Raw genomic sequence first — 16,545 nt, forward strand, 5'->3', positions numbered from 1 at the left:
CAGAGGGGAAAACAGAGCCTCCACGAAGCACTCCGGGAAGCTTTGTCCTCGGTGAGAGGCACTGGTGCTATCGGGAAGTGCCTGGGGAAGTCTCTGGTGCCAGCACTAGGAATTAGCCCTTCAGGGACCGTGCCCAGGGATGCTTTGCTTTAATTCAAGTTGCAGGCATGAAAGGATCTGGGTAGGCTTGCAGCCTGGGACACCGTGGCATGCTTCCTGGAAACCACGGGCCAAGCGTGGGAGGGCTGCGAGGGACTGCAGTGGTGCCGGCGAGGGGCCACGGGAGGCAGGCTGTGCGTCCCTCAGCCCTGAAAGGACTGTCACCTCCTGAGGGTGGCAGCGATCTGCCTCGGTGAATAAAGTGCGCAATCGCGTTGCAGGCTGGTTAGAAAAGGAGACACCTGTGGCTCCTTTGGGGCTACACGGGGGGGTTTAATCTGGGAGGTGTACACAGTCAGACAGCCACGGAGCACTCCGGTGTCTTCCGGAACGTCCTCTGCCAGAGGTCCCCGGAAGAGTGTGTGACACACAGCAGCCTCCTCGTTCACCTGTGGCATGACGACAGATTTGTCGAGCGGCCCACGTTCTCTCGGGAAGGCCCACACTCTCGGGAAGGCAAGGCCTGTTCCCTCGTTCCTTCATTCGATGGTTGTTAATAACGCCATGCCCGCGTCGAGCACTGCAGAAGTCTCTGGTGCCAGCACTAATAACCCTTCGGGGATGGTGTGTGTGAGCCGCGAGACGTGTGGTGAGCCTGCCCGAGGCCCAGCGGGCAAGAGGCCTGGTGTCTACGAGGTGGGGCACCGATCAGTCATCATTACAACCTGATGAGCCCCGGACAGCCTCGACTCAGGGGATTTGGCCCCAGTAGGCAGGCTGGGGCAGTCAGCACAGGCTTGTGTGAGGAACTGACAACAGCCAGAAACTCAGGATGAGCAGGTCTCTGCGGGGTGAAGAGGTTTGTGCTGCCCTGCAGAGCCCCAGGGTCAGGACTGAGCAGGGGAGCAGGGCCAGGAGGCAGCAGGTGAGGAGGGGAAGTGGAAGGCGCGGACCTCCCCACGGACCCTGTCGGGAGGTCAGCCTAATGTCGAGTGGAAGGACGTCAGCCTTCAGTTTGGGGACAGCTGCACCTTGGAAAGCAGACTGGGGGTCTCTCTAAGTTGGCAGAACAGTGAGGAGGGCGCCGGCAGTGCTGTGGCCCCGGACAGGTCAGGGGAGGACAGACCAAGTCCAGATGCTTCGGGAAAGGGACCCAGGAGGAGACAGGTGTGGAAGTGACCGGGGCTGGTGGCCGCAGGCACATGATGAAGGAAACCGAGGGGAGTATGTTTCGAGGGGAAAGGCAGTGGGTGCGGCGGGCAAGCAAGGTGGGGTCTGACCTGCGTCCACACCAGCTGATGTCAAGAAGGAGGCCATCGCTGTCCAGAAAGGGGCAGCCCAGAGGGGCGACGGGGCCAGAGGGGAAAGTGGGGGACAGTGGGAGCAGGCAGTTCTGGACACTTGGGTGTGGGCTCCGCGCCTCAGGCCTCGTGCTACTGACCAGCTACTGCTGGGTAGTCCTTTGTAATCGGGGAGTCCTGGGCACACACGCTGAGGTGTGACCAGCGGACATCTTCAGACACTGTCACGTGTCCCCTGGAGGGAACCCACCCCCCACAGAAACTGCTGATTTGGGGAGGTGTCAGATAAGTGGTGCATATTTTTAACAGGAAAGACTTGAAAATGTTCACCATCTGGCGGTGAGGATACAGTTGCAGGGAGAATATAGACGAGGGGAAAGAGGCTGGGAAGGAGGACGGCTCAGGACGGGACAGGCAGGTCCACCGCCACAGGACACATTCGGGCAGACATGGGCAGGTGGGCAGCTGGTGCTGGTGACCAGGGGGCTCAGGAAGCCCAGAATCCGGGCTTCGTTGATCCCGGAGCTCCGCCGGAGGGTGAGACTGGGCCGGGTGGGAGGACACGAAGGTGGAGAGATCAGAGAGGGCGTCCATGAGGCAGCTCGCTCACAGATGGAGGGCAGGACAGCACCATCTCGAAAGCCACAACACACACCCGACACCAGTCTTAAGCTGGGCCTGGGGTGGAAGGTCCCAGAAGCTGAGCGGATAGGCAGGCCGCAGGGCAAGACCAGAGGGGGCTCAGACAGGGGGTTCCAGGCAACCAAGGACGACCGTGTGTCAAAATCCTGACTCCATCCATTTCCTAGGCCGTAAGGAAAACTATGTCCCTCATAGGCTGTCTTCTCCTCGTCCCACGGTCTGTTCTGCTCTCGACCAAATAGGGCAACATCTGATTATTTGACTATAAAGAGCCTCACCTGCCCAAGGAAAGACTTCACTCAGCCAGAGGACAAGGAATCACAGGCCCGCACTGAGCAGGGAACGCGTTTGCATTCCTAAAGGGAAAAGCCAACCTGGAAAAGGCCAGTGGGTGCCAATCCCAGCTCTGCAGTGATCCTAAAGGCCACAGACACTGTCCGAACCCCATGCCGTAGTTCACTAGCCTACATGATGGGGATAAAATTGTTTACCTCATAGAGTTATTACCGGGGATTGATGAAATAATTTAGCACACCTGTAAGCCTTAACTCAGTGCTTGACTTGTGGGAAGGAGTCAGTAAATAATTGTTCACAGATCTGCATACATTATAGGTTGAATCATTACGTATAGAAGACTATGAAATTTGACCAGGCATTATAAAAATAGATGCCAACACGGTTTGAAAGGAAGCAGAAAGGAAGGTACATTACTGGATATCAGTTGAAAACTCTGGGCAGGCCGGTGGTTCTAGGAATGAGCATCTCAGCCCTCTGGGGACGTGACATTGCTGTGTCCTTCGGTGACTTTAGCAAAGCGAGACTCAGGCTGTGTGCGGGATCCTCTAACTGCTTCAGACGGTGGTGCGTGTAGTACCCAGTCCGTCGCCACGGATTTGACGAGGGCTGTGTGTGCATTTCGGTCATTCGTGGCTGCGTGCAGAAGAGTGGAGTCCATAAAGTGTGGGGGTTGTCACCAAGGGTGGCGTGATTATATGTCCCTTACCGCCCAGATATATCAGCCTGGCACTTTCTTACATACTCCAGGAATTTTAGAAGGTACAGTTCAATGGCATTCTTGCTCCGTGAATAATTCGAACTTATGCATCCGGAATGATAGACTTTGAATGTTGGTGCCAGCAAAGAGCCCTCACTGACCTGCACCCCCTCCAGCCGCTGCAGGGTCCTCTCCGCTCCATCATCCGTCTGACGTGTTCACCAGTATGACCTTAAATATCTCCAGCAGGGAGACTTTCCTGCTCTCTTAATACAATGGGGGATCAAACGGATGGAGAATTACTCTAACACAGTATCTCGCGCCCATCGCGCAACATTCTATTTTGAACTTTGTAATCAACTGCATGTGTGGATGGGCTTTGTTACCAGTACTGCTCGCATGGAAATAGCGTCTTTCCTGCCAGCCGTGTGCAGGGTACTGATGTGGGTTCAGTGTGGGGGATGATTTGTTTGGGTGAATGATTTCAAGTGAGAGCCAGTGATGAAGTTCTCCAGCACCCCCAAATGGTTAAGTGAGCCACTACTTCCTGTGCTCCCAGCACCCCTACTTCTGATGGGAGCCTGTTAGCACATCACCTGCTTCTTGGAAAATCACTGCTGTGCCTGCAAATAGGCCAGGGTTTGGAGGTATCTTTCCTTCAGGGACAAAGCAGGGTGATGCCTGAGGTACCATCGTGATGATTTTCTGGAGCTTGCTTGTAGAAGCAACCTAAGTAACCGTTTGAGGGTACTAAATAGTTGGATGGGGTTCATCTCCTTCCGTGGTCACTGGCTTGATCTTACCCCCAAATGCTGAAGGTTCCAAAATTCTGAGGAGGGTTTGCTTTGGAAGTGGTAAGGGACCGGGTTCTCCATTTCACATAATTATTAACTAAAGCAGATTAGCAGGCTCCAGAAGCTTCTAACCCAGAATGCATGCTGTTAAGGGCAAGGCAAACAGCAGACAGCTTGTTCGTGGAGCGATGTGGGGAGACACCTGCTCCCCCTGGCAGTGTGCTAACCAGGTGCCTGCGACCGCCCGCCCACCTGCCAGTACATGGGCAGTGGGAGGGACGGCAGCCTCACGCTCCATGAGGCAAGCTCTACTCACGCAGACTGATGTGGAATTTCTTGTCCGGGTCCTTTCTGGCACAGACGCACCCTCCCTGGTGCAATCCTTGTGCTCCCTCACATCCTAGCACCCACCCAGGCAGCCGGCTCCAGCCCATGGGTGCAGGGCTCCCCTTCATGCCCACCACCCCACGGGCACCTCTAGTCCTAAAATCTGGTACGGGGAAGTTCTTATTACCTTGTTACTCAAGTCCATCGCTACGGGGGTGGGGGTCACTTACACAAGTGCACAGGTAGCTGGGAAATGGAGGGGTAAAAAGAAACAGCATTACTTACTTGTTATCCCTAAATCTTGAGGCTCAAGATTCGCCTTTTCTATTCTTTGTGTGTTTCGTTTCAGCTAGATTGCAAATTCCGAGGCTGGAAATACTATTTTAAGCACAGAATTATAGGCTTCCCCATGGCTTGTCATGATAACAGCCAGTGGTTCCCAGAGCCCTACAGCACACACGCACATCGTGGTGGGCACATACACGCACGTACACACCTGCACACACTGCACACACCTGCATGCACACGCACACACGTCTGCACACTCATGCATGCCTGCACACGCACACAACCACCCCTTGCCTCCACCTCCCTCTAGGCAGCAACCTGGCTGTGCTGTCCTCTTAATCAAAGGCTAAAAGAACGAGAAAGCATCTGCCTACAGCAAACACTCACAGAAATAAATTCCTGTGGAAACCAAACAAAAAGGCAATAGAAAGAGGAAGTGCAAGATATTAAATTTTTCATTAGATCCATTGCTCCAAAGCTTTTAGGCTCTAGGCTCAACAGCGCTGATTTCTTACTGACCCATAATCCAGTTTAGTTGGAGGAAGTTGGCGAAAATTCAAAATTGTGATACCAACAGTTTTGCAAAATTGCCGAAAAGACCAAGAAAATGGATGCATGTTTGCGGAGGGGAAAGAGATGATTAAGAGATCCTCATAATTTGAATCTTATTCTATGTCTTGGCTACTGAATTTTAGGAATGAGTGGCTGTCAGTTTAGCTGAACTTGTATCTGGTGTTTCCTTGAGCATGAAAACATCTGCCAGACTTGGGTGCAGAGTCAGCATGGAGCCCAGAGCTTGCTTCTGTCCACTGCGCTCGACAGTATGTTACGCCTTTGCCTCTCTTCCAGAATTTTGCATCCCCAGAGGTAGTGACCCCAGGGCATCTGTCATCGATCATTTGTCTGTCTGTCATCTCTTCCATCTGTCCATCCATGTACCCATCATCAAGCTCCGTATTCCGCAGACATTGTCTGAGTCATAGTGAGCACAGACTAGATGAAAGAAAACCTTAATAAACTGGATGGATGGATGGATGGATGGATGACTGGATGGGTGGATGGATGGATGGATGGATGGTGAACAAATGAGCCACACTGATTGGAACAACACAGAGCTATGCAATAAATGCTTATAATCCACAGGACAGGTTCACAGAAGGACTGCAACAGTGGCCATGCACAGGGGTAAAGCTGACAAGGTGGTGGACGAGGGTGTGGAGGGTCTAGCCAGGCTTGAGAGGATGGAACCCCAGAGTAAAAAAACCTGGACCTTGTTCCTGTCATCATTGCTGTCCTCCGTTGCTCCTGAGGAGGAAAGAGCCGCTAGTAATTTGGGAAACACGAGACTCCTGTGCTAATGAAGACTAGAAACCCTAAAACATGTCGGGCGTGTCAGAACTGGATGATGGTCCAAATGCCGTAGTAACCACAGACACTGTCAGGATGGTGTGCAGGTAGAACCCAAGGCAGGTCCCTGAGACCAACCTAATGGAGGAGGGAGCATCTAACTTTCAGTCTGCAACACAGGATGTTCAGATGACATCATCTTTCTGCTTACATGTTTGAAGATTATCATTCTAATTAAAAATTCTTATGATAGGGGCACCTGGGTGGCTCAGTTGGTTAAGTGTTCAACTCTTGATTGCGGCTCAGGTCAGGATTCCAGGGTTGTAAGATCGAGCCCCAAGTCGTGCTCTGCTCTGGGTGTGGAGCCTGCTTGGGATTCTCTCTCTCTCTCTCTCTCTCTAATTAATAAATTGAAAAAAATTCTTATGATGGGGCGCCTGGGTGGCTCAGTCAGTTGAGTGTCTGACTTCGGCTCAGGTCATGATCTCACGGCTCATGGATTCAAGCCCCACATCTGGCTCTGTGCTGACAGCACGGAGCCTGGAGCTGCTTAGGATTCCGTGTCTCCCTCTCTCTCTCTGCCCCTCCCAGAGTCGTGCTGTCTCTCTCTGTCTCTTGAAAATAAATTTTTTAAAAAAGTTAAAATTTTTTTAAAATTCTTATGATAAAATATTATTTTCAAGCTCTAAATCAGGTAACTAGAGGGACAGTCATTGTTGCTAACTAATCTGTCATCTGATTAAACAGAGGTTCACAGAGAACTGTCTCCCCACATGTCTCCCCGTGAAGAAAACGGGCAACTCCAACTGTCAGTAGCAGCCAAGTGGCTGACTGTAGATTTGGTCCCTTATTGATCTGCTAATGGAATGTTAATCGGGCTCTTATTGATGAAAGGGGCTGAATGGAGGCTGAGAGACAGCAAAGCTGTGGCCAGTCCCCTCCCCGCCTTTGTCCAGCAGGCCCGGTGCCCAGTTAGTGCAGGGAGATCAGGATTTGAAACAAACCTGAAAAGAGAGCTTAACGGCTTTATAACCAATAACACTGTAATCCTCCCTCTAGTAAGTATGAGGAGTCCTTAACACTGCAGGACCCGCGGCACAAACGAGGTGTGCAGTTAAAGAGCCGGTGAGGAGACGTGAGCTGTCGGGAAGGAAGCTCAGCACGTACGTCGTGTGTCCACCAGACACAACGTGGAAATGTTCTGAGAAGGAGACCTGAAATACCCCACAGGGACTACAGAAAACCAGGCTTAAAACACACTGGTTTAATAACTAGGACATACGCGTCTGAAGGAAGCAGAAATATGTAACTGCTACAAAGCGGGACATTGTGAGGCCTTGGCTACCATGTACAAGGACAGAGCACACTGAGTGACAGGAAGAAAGGAGCAAATGCAAACCCGAAAATGGGGAGGTCACGCCAGCCACGAACAAAGAAGAGGCTCTGAACTGGAGACTTTGTGGGGGCCGAGTGTCCCAACCCAAGGCAGGCACTGTGTTCGGGATGCTGGTTTACTGCGAGGCCCTCACGTTAGCACAGCCCTGTTTCCCGCCCCCGTGTGTTCCAGGGCTCGGACGCCCCACATCCAACTTCCCTTCCTGGTTAAAGCTCTCCTGCTATGACTTTGTCACTCGGATTCTGGCCATTTCTGAGGACACAGGTCAGCTGTCAACAAAGATGAACTTTGTTGCTATCGGCTGTTTCAAACGTGCTCCTGATTCAACTTCCAACCAAGGCACCATAAACCCCGTCTCACCACCAACAATGACGGGATAATTACCATTTGTAATTACTCCAGGCAACTGCGCGCTCCTCGAGAATTCCTCTGATTTTTCCCAACGATCCTATGCGGTAGACATTTTTAGCTAAGAATTATGTATGGAAATAAAAAGACAACAGAGAATTGCAGAGATTAGAAAAGATATCCAAGATCATACAGGTTGTTGGTGGCTAAGTCAGGATCCAGCCCCACACCTGTTAAATTTCAAGCTTGTCCTTAACCACCGCGTCTTGCTGCGACCTGGGACGTGCAAAGCCAGTTCATGTTTGGTGGGGTCACTCCCCTACACACGACACAGGGAACCTGTAGGCGCTCCGAACCTACGCCGTTTCTGTGATTAGTGTCCACGGCAGGCCTGATTCAGGCAGCCCGATTCATCCCGGCTTGAGCTGCAGGATGCCTCTCATACTTGTTCCTCATGTTTTACAGTGACACTCACCCCGGGGTGAGTCACAGTGCCTCTTGTGGGTCAGCATCAACACTGGGGAGAAGGTTGGGACTGGGCCCAGAGGACCTCGTCCAACATGTCTGAAATGTGTCCCACCAGATTCAACATTTCGGTTGAGATCATGGTCCTGCTTCATTCTCAAGCACAGAAAAGACCAAAGAACCATCTGAAAAGTTTGCATCTCAGCATTTTTTGTGTAGTAAATTTGTAAATATTGTTTGACATCGTCATCATGCAGACAAGGGTGTCTGGATCTGAGCAGTCCCTGAAAGCTCGTCATCCAGCAAATGAGCCAAGAGATTTTCCCTTCGTGTTCTTCCTGAGGAAGCGACCTAAGTCAAGCAAATATGGAGCTAACGCACGTTCGGTTTGTCAGTGTGGCCGCTTGACCAAACGGCCCGCGCACCAAACACGGTGGTCCTTAACTGCTCTACCTGGAGGTGTCAGGAAGCCGACACAAGCTTAGCGGCTGACTCTATACACCCACCTGTCAGCAGGCAACTTTCTTGCTGCTGGGCCTCAGAAAAGAGAGGAGGATCCATGTTCTTTCTTCTCTAAATTTAGCTTTTTACTTGTTTGCTTTTAAAAATATAACGTATGACCGTAGTTAAAAAAAAAAAAAAAAAACAGACAATTCATACAGATACGAATATCAGAGTGAAAAATCACTCATAATCCCACCACCCAGTTAGAAGTGTTTTTATCATTTTGGTAAATAAAATTCCCCAGTTATATTTTTTATGCATACACATATATACAAAGTTGTTACCAAAAAGGAAACATACGATGCATGCCATTCAGTAAATGAATTTTCTTTTTTTTTTTTATTTTAGAGAGAGGGTGAGCAGGGGAGAGAGAGAGGGAGAGAGAGAATCTCAAGCAAGCTTTGTGCTAAGTGCGGAGTCTGACACAGAGCTCTATCTCACAGCCCCGGGATCATGACCTGAGCCAAAATGAAGAGCAGAGCAGATGGTTAACTGACTGAGCTGCCCAGGCACCCCAGTAATTGAATTTTCAACCCAACAGCATAGTATATAAAAATTCCTAAGTAAATATAGTATCACGGGGAAAGGTTGCATACACTCCTTTGTGTGGATACAACCTAATTTGGTTTCAGTTGGATATTTATACTGCTTATACTTCTTAATATTATGAGAAATCCTGGCATGAATGCTCTTGGACGTTTGCCAGCGTGAACTTATCCAATTACTTTCCAGGATAAATTCCAAAGTGAAATTCCAGGGTTAACGGTAGCATGGGCACTGATGCTAACATTTAGGCCTCAGCAAAGACATTTCCAGCTCTAGAATGGAGCCTACACAGCAATTATTTTAATATCTTACAATCTCTCTTTCAAGAGGATAAAGGAAGAAAAGAATTACAAACGTATGTAAGACAGAAACATAGGCGCACCTATGGCTTTGGTAACACGCTAAGGAAAGTCCCAAACCCTGACTGGCATGCTTCGTCACGGGCTAGTAACGGGATACACACATCAGAGCGGCAGAGAAGTCAATGAGGCAAGAGAAACAGACGTGGGCAAGCAGAAGGGTCCACTCCGCCCTTAGACGTCGTCGTGGGTCAGAGCAGGGCGCGATTCTCTCTGGGCTCAGCTGCAGACGGCTTCTCCGTGGGGATTTTCAGACACAGGTGCCTACGTACGTCCCGACTTGAAGATCCTCTCGGTGCGTTTTACAGGAGACTTGGGAATACATATTTCTCCCTAGAAGATTTGTGCACAACATTTTTAACAGGACATATGCTGAAACTTGAAACAAACGGGGGTTTTCAAGGCTGCTGCCCGGGCTCCGTGGAACAGGACAGACCAGTGGGCACGGATTTTAAAATACAGTTTACGGCAACCATTGAGTAACTTTAAAAGTCATCACTTGTGTTGGAATTGAACAAAGAGTCTAGGGTTTTATTTCTTTTATCGGAGTAAGAACTGTGCTAAAACTAAGCAGTAGATAAATGCCCGGCTGTGTGAGCTCATCTTTCTGAACCACTGTTTCTAGATGATAGGGACTGAGTGTCCAAAGGCCATCAGCACAGTATTTTCTGATCTGACTGGAAGAATCCTGTATCCATAATTTCACTTGCAAGATGCTTCTTTTTCTAATGGGTTGGTCCCTTACACACACACTAAATATCACCTGCTGTGTTTCACCTGCTGTTTTATCCTGAAGTTGGTTGGACCGGAAGGGATGTGAATGATGCCATCCGTCATTTGCTTGACAAAGACCAAGTGAGCCCCTGCCGTACGGCAGGCTCTGTCCTCCATGCTGGGGCCACAGCTGTAGGGAAACCATGCATGCTGGTGGTGTAGGTGAGGAAACAGAGACCCTGATGGAATCCTGTTTGGTAGTGACAGAGCAGGGACCGCTTCTCAGACAGCGACCTATCACTGCTGTTTGTTACAGTGTCTGGGCTCCTGGGTCCACGCTGTCCTGGGAGAGGTGGTGTGCAGAGGTACCCTGCCATACCCAGGTGCCATATGGCCTTAGCAAATCTAGGAGGCAAGCAGACCAAGAAAATCAGGGAAGGAAATAATCAATATAGAAACTTCACTTCCAATACATGAAAAAAGCACGGACCACTTGTGTTGAGAGCCTATCCACCAAAGCGCCAGCCGGAATCACACCCTCACCACTCGGCAGAGCTTTCCCTGGTAATACCAGCTTCCACGATTGCTTCTCCCCGGACAAAACTATGGCGTCCCAAGATTTCCCTCCCTTGCTTTGCTTCTGGCGGGAATACGAATCAGACAAGAAAATTTGCTCCTTGGCATTCATTTGCTTAACTGATCTGATGGAGAAAAATGAATTACAGCCGTCTCCTACCCGATTCACCATTTGAGAAAAGGCTGCCATTTTCCAGGAAAGGACATCAGGAGATTCACCATTTTCCAGGAAAGGACGTCAGGAAGCAAGGACAGCGTCTGAGTGACGTCACCTTCCCTTGCTAGGTGCGGCTGCTGCCAACCTTGAATGTGAGATTCCCTCCTGGACATCCTCCCTCGGTGGGTAGGGAAGCCTGGCGGGCAGATGTGCCCAGAGGGACATGCCCCTCACAGCGCGAGCCCAGGCGAGATCCCTGCCCACTGGCCCGTGTGACGGACACGCCGCCTCCTTCCGCTTCTGCAGTGGAGTCACAACTCCCTCACCAAGCACGTGTGAGGCCGAACCCCAGACAAGTGGGTTAACAGCACGCCTCCCGGCACAGCTCCCGTTTGCTTCATCACTGAGACCTTTAAAGGCAGACGCCTCAGGCACAGCCACTTGTGACCCTTCTGCCACCGTCCCGTGTGCTGTTCTTGTGCGTGAGCTCACCTGCTCTGCTTCCCCCGTGTCCCAGCTGGGCGTGCGTCGAGGAACGCGAGCGGGCCATGCGCTTCCCACGATGGGGTGGCAGCTCCTTTAAACGTGGCTTTCCTTGTCCGTGTGACCGTGGGAAGCAGGTTGACGTTATCCTGGGAAGTGACGCCAGCCTTCGTTTTCCAAAGCGTAGAACAGCCCACCCAGGTAAACAGGCAGATGTCCAGTGGGAGGTGCAGGTGTCAAGGATGAGCCAGCTGGCTCCCCACACAGGAAGGAGAAGAGGGAAGGAGACCTCGCTCTGTCGAGCCAGTGGTTATCACATTCGGTGGTCGAGGACCTCGGCGGGCTGCCTTGGTCTTCCTGACACGGGAACAGCTTCTTCAGAAGGAAGGGGAAGAGGCAGTTTGTTTGTTTGGGGCGGGGAGCGTGAGACAGGAAGGCGGCTCAGCCAACAAGGGCATGGCCTCTGCCACATGGCCCGCGCACCCTGGCGTCGGTCCCTCTGGGGAAACGGGGCTTTGGTGTGGGATACACGTGCCTCAGCTCCACACCCACGGGCCTCTGAGCACCGCCTGCCCTCGGTTCTCAGTCAGTGGCCACTCTGGGCACAAGGGAAAACCTCAGGCAGAGAAGGGTGGGTGCAGAGGGACGCTGTCTCTTGTCACCGGAGTGGGAACAGGGAGGCTGGCCCAGACTCTCTACCCACAGGCATGGAGACAGGCGTGGGTGTGGAAAATCAGGGGCCATATGCTCAGAGTCGACAATGGCAAGACGGCAGCAATAAGGGGGAAACACAGGTGCAGCGTAACGGAGGCTCTCCTTACCCTCACCAACGAGAAATCTGCTCCCAAAAGCGCTAAGTGAGAATGGCACCATTTCTACAGTTGGTACCTGGCCTCTCCCTGGTTTTTCTAGGGTCGGGATAAGGTATTTTGGGGGCTCTCGGATCACTTTTTCCTGGGGGAGTCTGGCTGCAGGGGTGGGTGGCACGTGGGTCCAGCCTGTCCTTCCTCTATGGAAACATCGGGGCTCAGGTAACGTCAGAAGCTAGAAAGCTGCCTTGCTTCCTCGAGCTTTCAGGGCTGCAGGGTCGGTATTAACTCGTGTCTCAGGTACTTGGTGACCTTGGAAGGGTGTGCTTACTGTTGTGATGAGAGTTTTCCCCAGCCCAGCCAGAAAGCCAGGCAGGCTCCAGGGACGGTGGGGCTGTTCCGGGCGGCACCCAGAGGATGGGATGTCCTGATGCCGTGGGCACCGTGCTCCCTGGAGCTCACCTGGAGGTTGGCTCAGGGGCTGGCGTCCAGGACACCCCATCAGACAGCCTGCCTTGCCGCAGCGGGAGCATGCAGATGAGTCATGGGCCGCCCCGGTGCTCCCTGGAGAGGAGGGTGCGTCCGGACCTCAGTCCACAGCCAGGCTGTTGCCGCTGATGCAGATCCCTCCTGTTTGCCTCTTTCTCAAGATCCCGTGAGCTCACTCGTGCTATTGCTTTTCTGAAAAGCCTCCAGCTAAAATTCAATGTGAACGTGGCCAACAGAGCTGCCTTTCACCCTAAGACTCAGGCTTTCGGTGCTCGTCAGCGGTCAGCACTTGTTGGCATTGCGCCTCTCCGTTTTGTTCTCCCTGTTACCTCTGCCTCTGTGTCCCTCTCCTGCCGTGGCCGTGACAGTCACCTCCCCCCTCGAGATGAGAGTCTCCTGAGTTTTCAAGGATACGTGGTAAAACCCACTCCTGGCCTTGCCGTGAGCTCGGCAGATTCCCCCATTTCCTGGAACGCAGCCTAATTTCATAACTTTCCATGTACTTGGCAAAGTATAGATACCTCTTCGTGAAGGACTTATTCTCACAGCATAAAACCCATCAGAAGTGTGAGTGCAGTGGGATTTTAAGCTTCTGGGTGGCAACTTATACACCACTCTCAGGACCCGCTCTGATCTAGTAGCTGGTAGCCACACGCGGCTACTCAACTTGGGCCGAAATTAAACAATAAAATTTAAAATTCGGTTTCTCCGTCTCACGTGTCAGGTGCTCAGTAGCCACGAGTGGCTGGTGGCCACCATACCTGACAGCACAGATCTAGAACATCCCCATTACTGCAGAAAGTTTTGTCGGTAGTGCTTGTCCAGACTAAAATGGTATTCTACCAAAGGATGAACATCATCTGGAAAGTACTTTCCAGATAATGGGCATTAAAAAAAAAAAAAATTCAGTATCACATGGTCATTGAGAGACATTAAAATTCCAAACTCATCTCTTATTCATATCATCAAAAAACAATTGAGAGTTAACGGTTGTTGGAAATAGCTGTACAAACATACATTAGTTGAACTCCCTACCAATCGTCCCAAAATGGTAAGTCCATCCTTCTGAATATCCAGGGGGGCTCCATTTCAGTAGTATCGTATATATTTTTATGCATTTGTGTGGTTTTGCTGGTTTGTTTACACACCATAGCATTCCAAAAAAGTGGAACATCTCACTCAGGACTATAGGATTAAAGGCGGGCAGGTGGTTGAGGGTACGACAGCAAGAAGAAGTCAGAGGGAGGCGAAAAACACACTCAGGTTAAAGGGTTTTCCCTGTAAAACCAAAAGTTTCCGGGCAAACTAAACGGGGGAGAACCGAGTCCGCTGTGATTTCTCAGTGCTGAGCGTGGTGTTCGCATGTAGAGGGCGTTGCTGCTCGTGTACGTTGACCTGCGATCCGCCTTCACATCCATCCCTCTAGGACTTTGCGCAAATGCCCCCCACACTGCGCCAGGCCCACCAGGCCCAGCAGCCCGTCCTCCTGACTTGGCTTTGCTCCAGAGGACGGGCCGCACGCACGTGTGCACACGTGTGGTCTGCCCCTTCCAGACGCAGTGTAAGCCACACGAGGAGCAAGACTCCTTCCCTTTTGTCCACTGTTCTGAGCGTGAGAACAAAGCCACCGACGATAGCTGCTCAGTAAATACTTGCTGGATCCACAAAAGCCACTCCCATAAGGAATCTATGTGTTGGAATTAGGTGCTCAAGCTGGTAGTACCTCCCGCCTGACCCCCAGACAACACACACAAGTAAACAGAACAAACGCCTTGGGATCGAGAGCTTGTTGTATAGTGATACCTGATTATTACTGATTTTATGACGAAAGGTTCTAGTGTCGTGGTGCAGATTTGGGCTAGATCCCAGTGAAGAAATCACAACAGTAGAGAGCTATTGTTTACCAAGATTAGCAATAATTACAACAGAGCCAGGGGCTCAAGGGGCCATCGACTCTGTCCTTCACCTCCCAACTTCTCCAGGTGGATAAATATGAAATTGAAAAGAGAAACTACTCCCACGGTTAGCTTCAGCCATCTCTTAAATTTGAGTCTTAGTTTGAAAATCATCATTTGCCCATGAGTGTCTTCAGTGGCTGAAGACAATAGAAACAGCTCCTGCAAGGGAGGGTTTGGGTAGCGGAGCAGCTCCCACATTACACCGAGAATGGCCCGTCTCGACCTCCGTGGCGAAGCAAGTAGCTTGTCCTGTGGGTCCAGATCGTCGGCGGGGCTGGAGCGACGCCCTTCGATGCCTCTGGTCGGGGACACATTTAAATTCCCTTTCCCATTGCACAGCTGTTACCATGTTTTCCAAAAAGGCTCTGGAGCTTAATTTGGATTTGAGCACTTTGGAGCCTGCACGGACCTAATGAAAAACTGCACATCAGCAGTCTGGAGCCACTTCCACATCCTTTTCTCAAACAAACAACCTAATACCTCTTCTGTGAGTCAATGAATTTATTAAAGACAAACAGTCGGTCCCATCTGCAAATCCTGCAGCGTCCAGCATCTTGACTAAATGACATTTAGTCAAGTTGCAGCTCTGAGCGCAAAGACAACGGTAGCAGCCCCATCTCTAAGCCTCTGTCCCAGGGCGAACATCATTCCCAATATCCCACACAGATTCTTTGAAGGGTTTGTGCCTGGCGGACCCCAGAGGGCTTCTTCAGGATTAGTTAATAGTGAGAAAGCATCAGGCCAAATTTATGGGTTATGGTCTCCCATGATTGCATAAAAAATAAAATTAAAAAGAAGCCCCCCAAAGAATAGTTTATCAAGCGTGCTGAGGGTACCCTCTCTGACAGGGAGGTCATAAAAGCACATTAGCGACCCCCCGATGGGATGTGTTTACTGGCAGAGTCAAGGAGATTGATCATTTTATCCAGGAATGGCATTTTCATTCAACATACTGTTGCCATTAGCCCGAAAAACACACTAATCATCCAAAGCATGGCTCGCAATAAAAGCAGGAAACAAGTGCAATTATCGGGGTCTTTATAGACCCAGCTCCTCATGGGATGCCCTGAAATGCGGTCTATTTATAGACTCTCTTCTAGAAACGCATGGCTCCCCCTTGCGCCCTGTGGCAATAGGATCAGGCAGGGGAGAGTAAACAGTCTTGCACTGAGCTTGGACTGACCACGGGTGGACCTTCAGGAACTCTCCGGAGTTCCCATGCCCATGAAGTCCAGACTGATTTCTTCATCACTGACAGAACGAGTGGCCTCTTCAGACAGCAGCAGGCACGGACATCGGCCGTGTGCGCAGATCAGCACACAACAGTTTCACGTCCACTCGAAACATCTTCCAGAGGAGGAGGGTGGGGCCTGATGTTCACTGGGAACATTCAAGCCACGATTCACGCAGCCTCTGACTGTACCTGATTGTCTGCGCTGCTCCTTCCTCAGAGGTGACGTTGATCAAGGGGCCGAGGCACGCTGGTCCTGGAGAAGGAAGTGTAATCAGCCACCTGGTGTCTGTGCTCAAAACAAGTCTAACTGATCGATGGTCAGCAACATTCTCAAAGGCGTATGTCCTGGTGCTGTAACACGATATCCGCAGGTGTGCGCAAGATGTCACAGGACCTCGACCGGCACATGAGTCGGGCACTTGTCTCCATGAAGTCTGGAGATATTCAGCAGCCTGCCTGAGACCACACACTTAGTAAATCCAGAGCCTGGATTAGGCACGCCCAGAACTGGAGAAGAACTCTGACCCCCATACAAGTGTCCGACCCGTCAGCCAGCCACAGGAGGACACGGGCTGCTTCGGGCTCTCCTCCTCCCTGGGTTTCTGCTCACCTGTGCCCAGACGGCCACGTGTCCACTGACAACACCGCCTGCCATCCTTCCCGCCATGCTGTGGGCCTAGCACAGATCTCTCACCGAGTCAGAGAAGCTTCTGTG

At 51.2% G+C, this 16,545-nt stretch overlaps 1 protein-coding gene across 2 annotated transcripts in view; it reads left to right on the forward strand.

Annotated features, from left to right (window-relative positions):
- ADARB2 (adenosine deaminase RNA specific B2 (inactive)) overlaps positions 1-16,545 on the forward strand; it is a 416,131-nt gene that overhangs the window by 169,273 nt on the left and 230,313 nt on the right. The gene's annotated exons all lie outside the window — the stretch shown is intronic.

The sequence above is a fragment of the Neofelis nebulosa genome, chromosome 8 (genome assembly GCF_028018385.1).
Source record: "Neofelis nebulosa isolate mNeoNeb1 chromosome 8, mNeoNeb1.pri, whole genome shotgun sequence".
NCBI classification, from domain to species: Eukaryota; Metazoa; Chordata; class Mammalia; order Carnivora; family Felidae; genus Neofelis; species Neofelis nebulosa.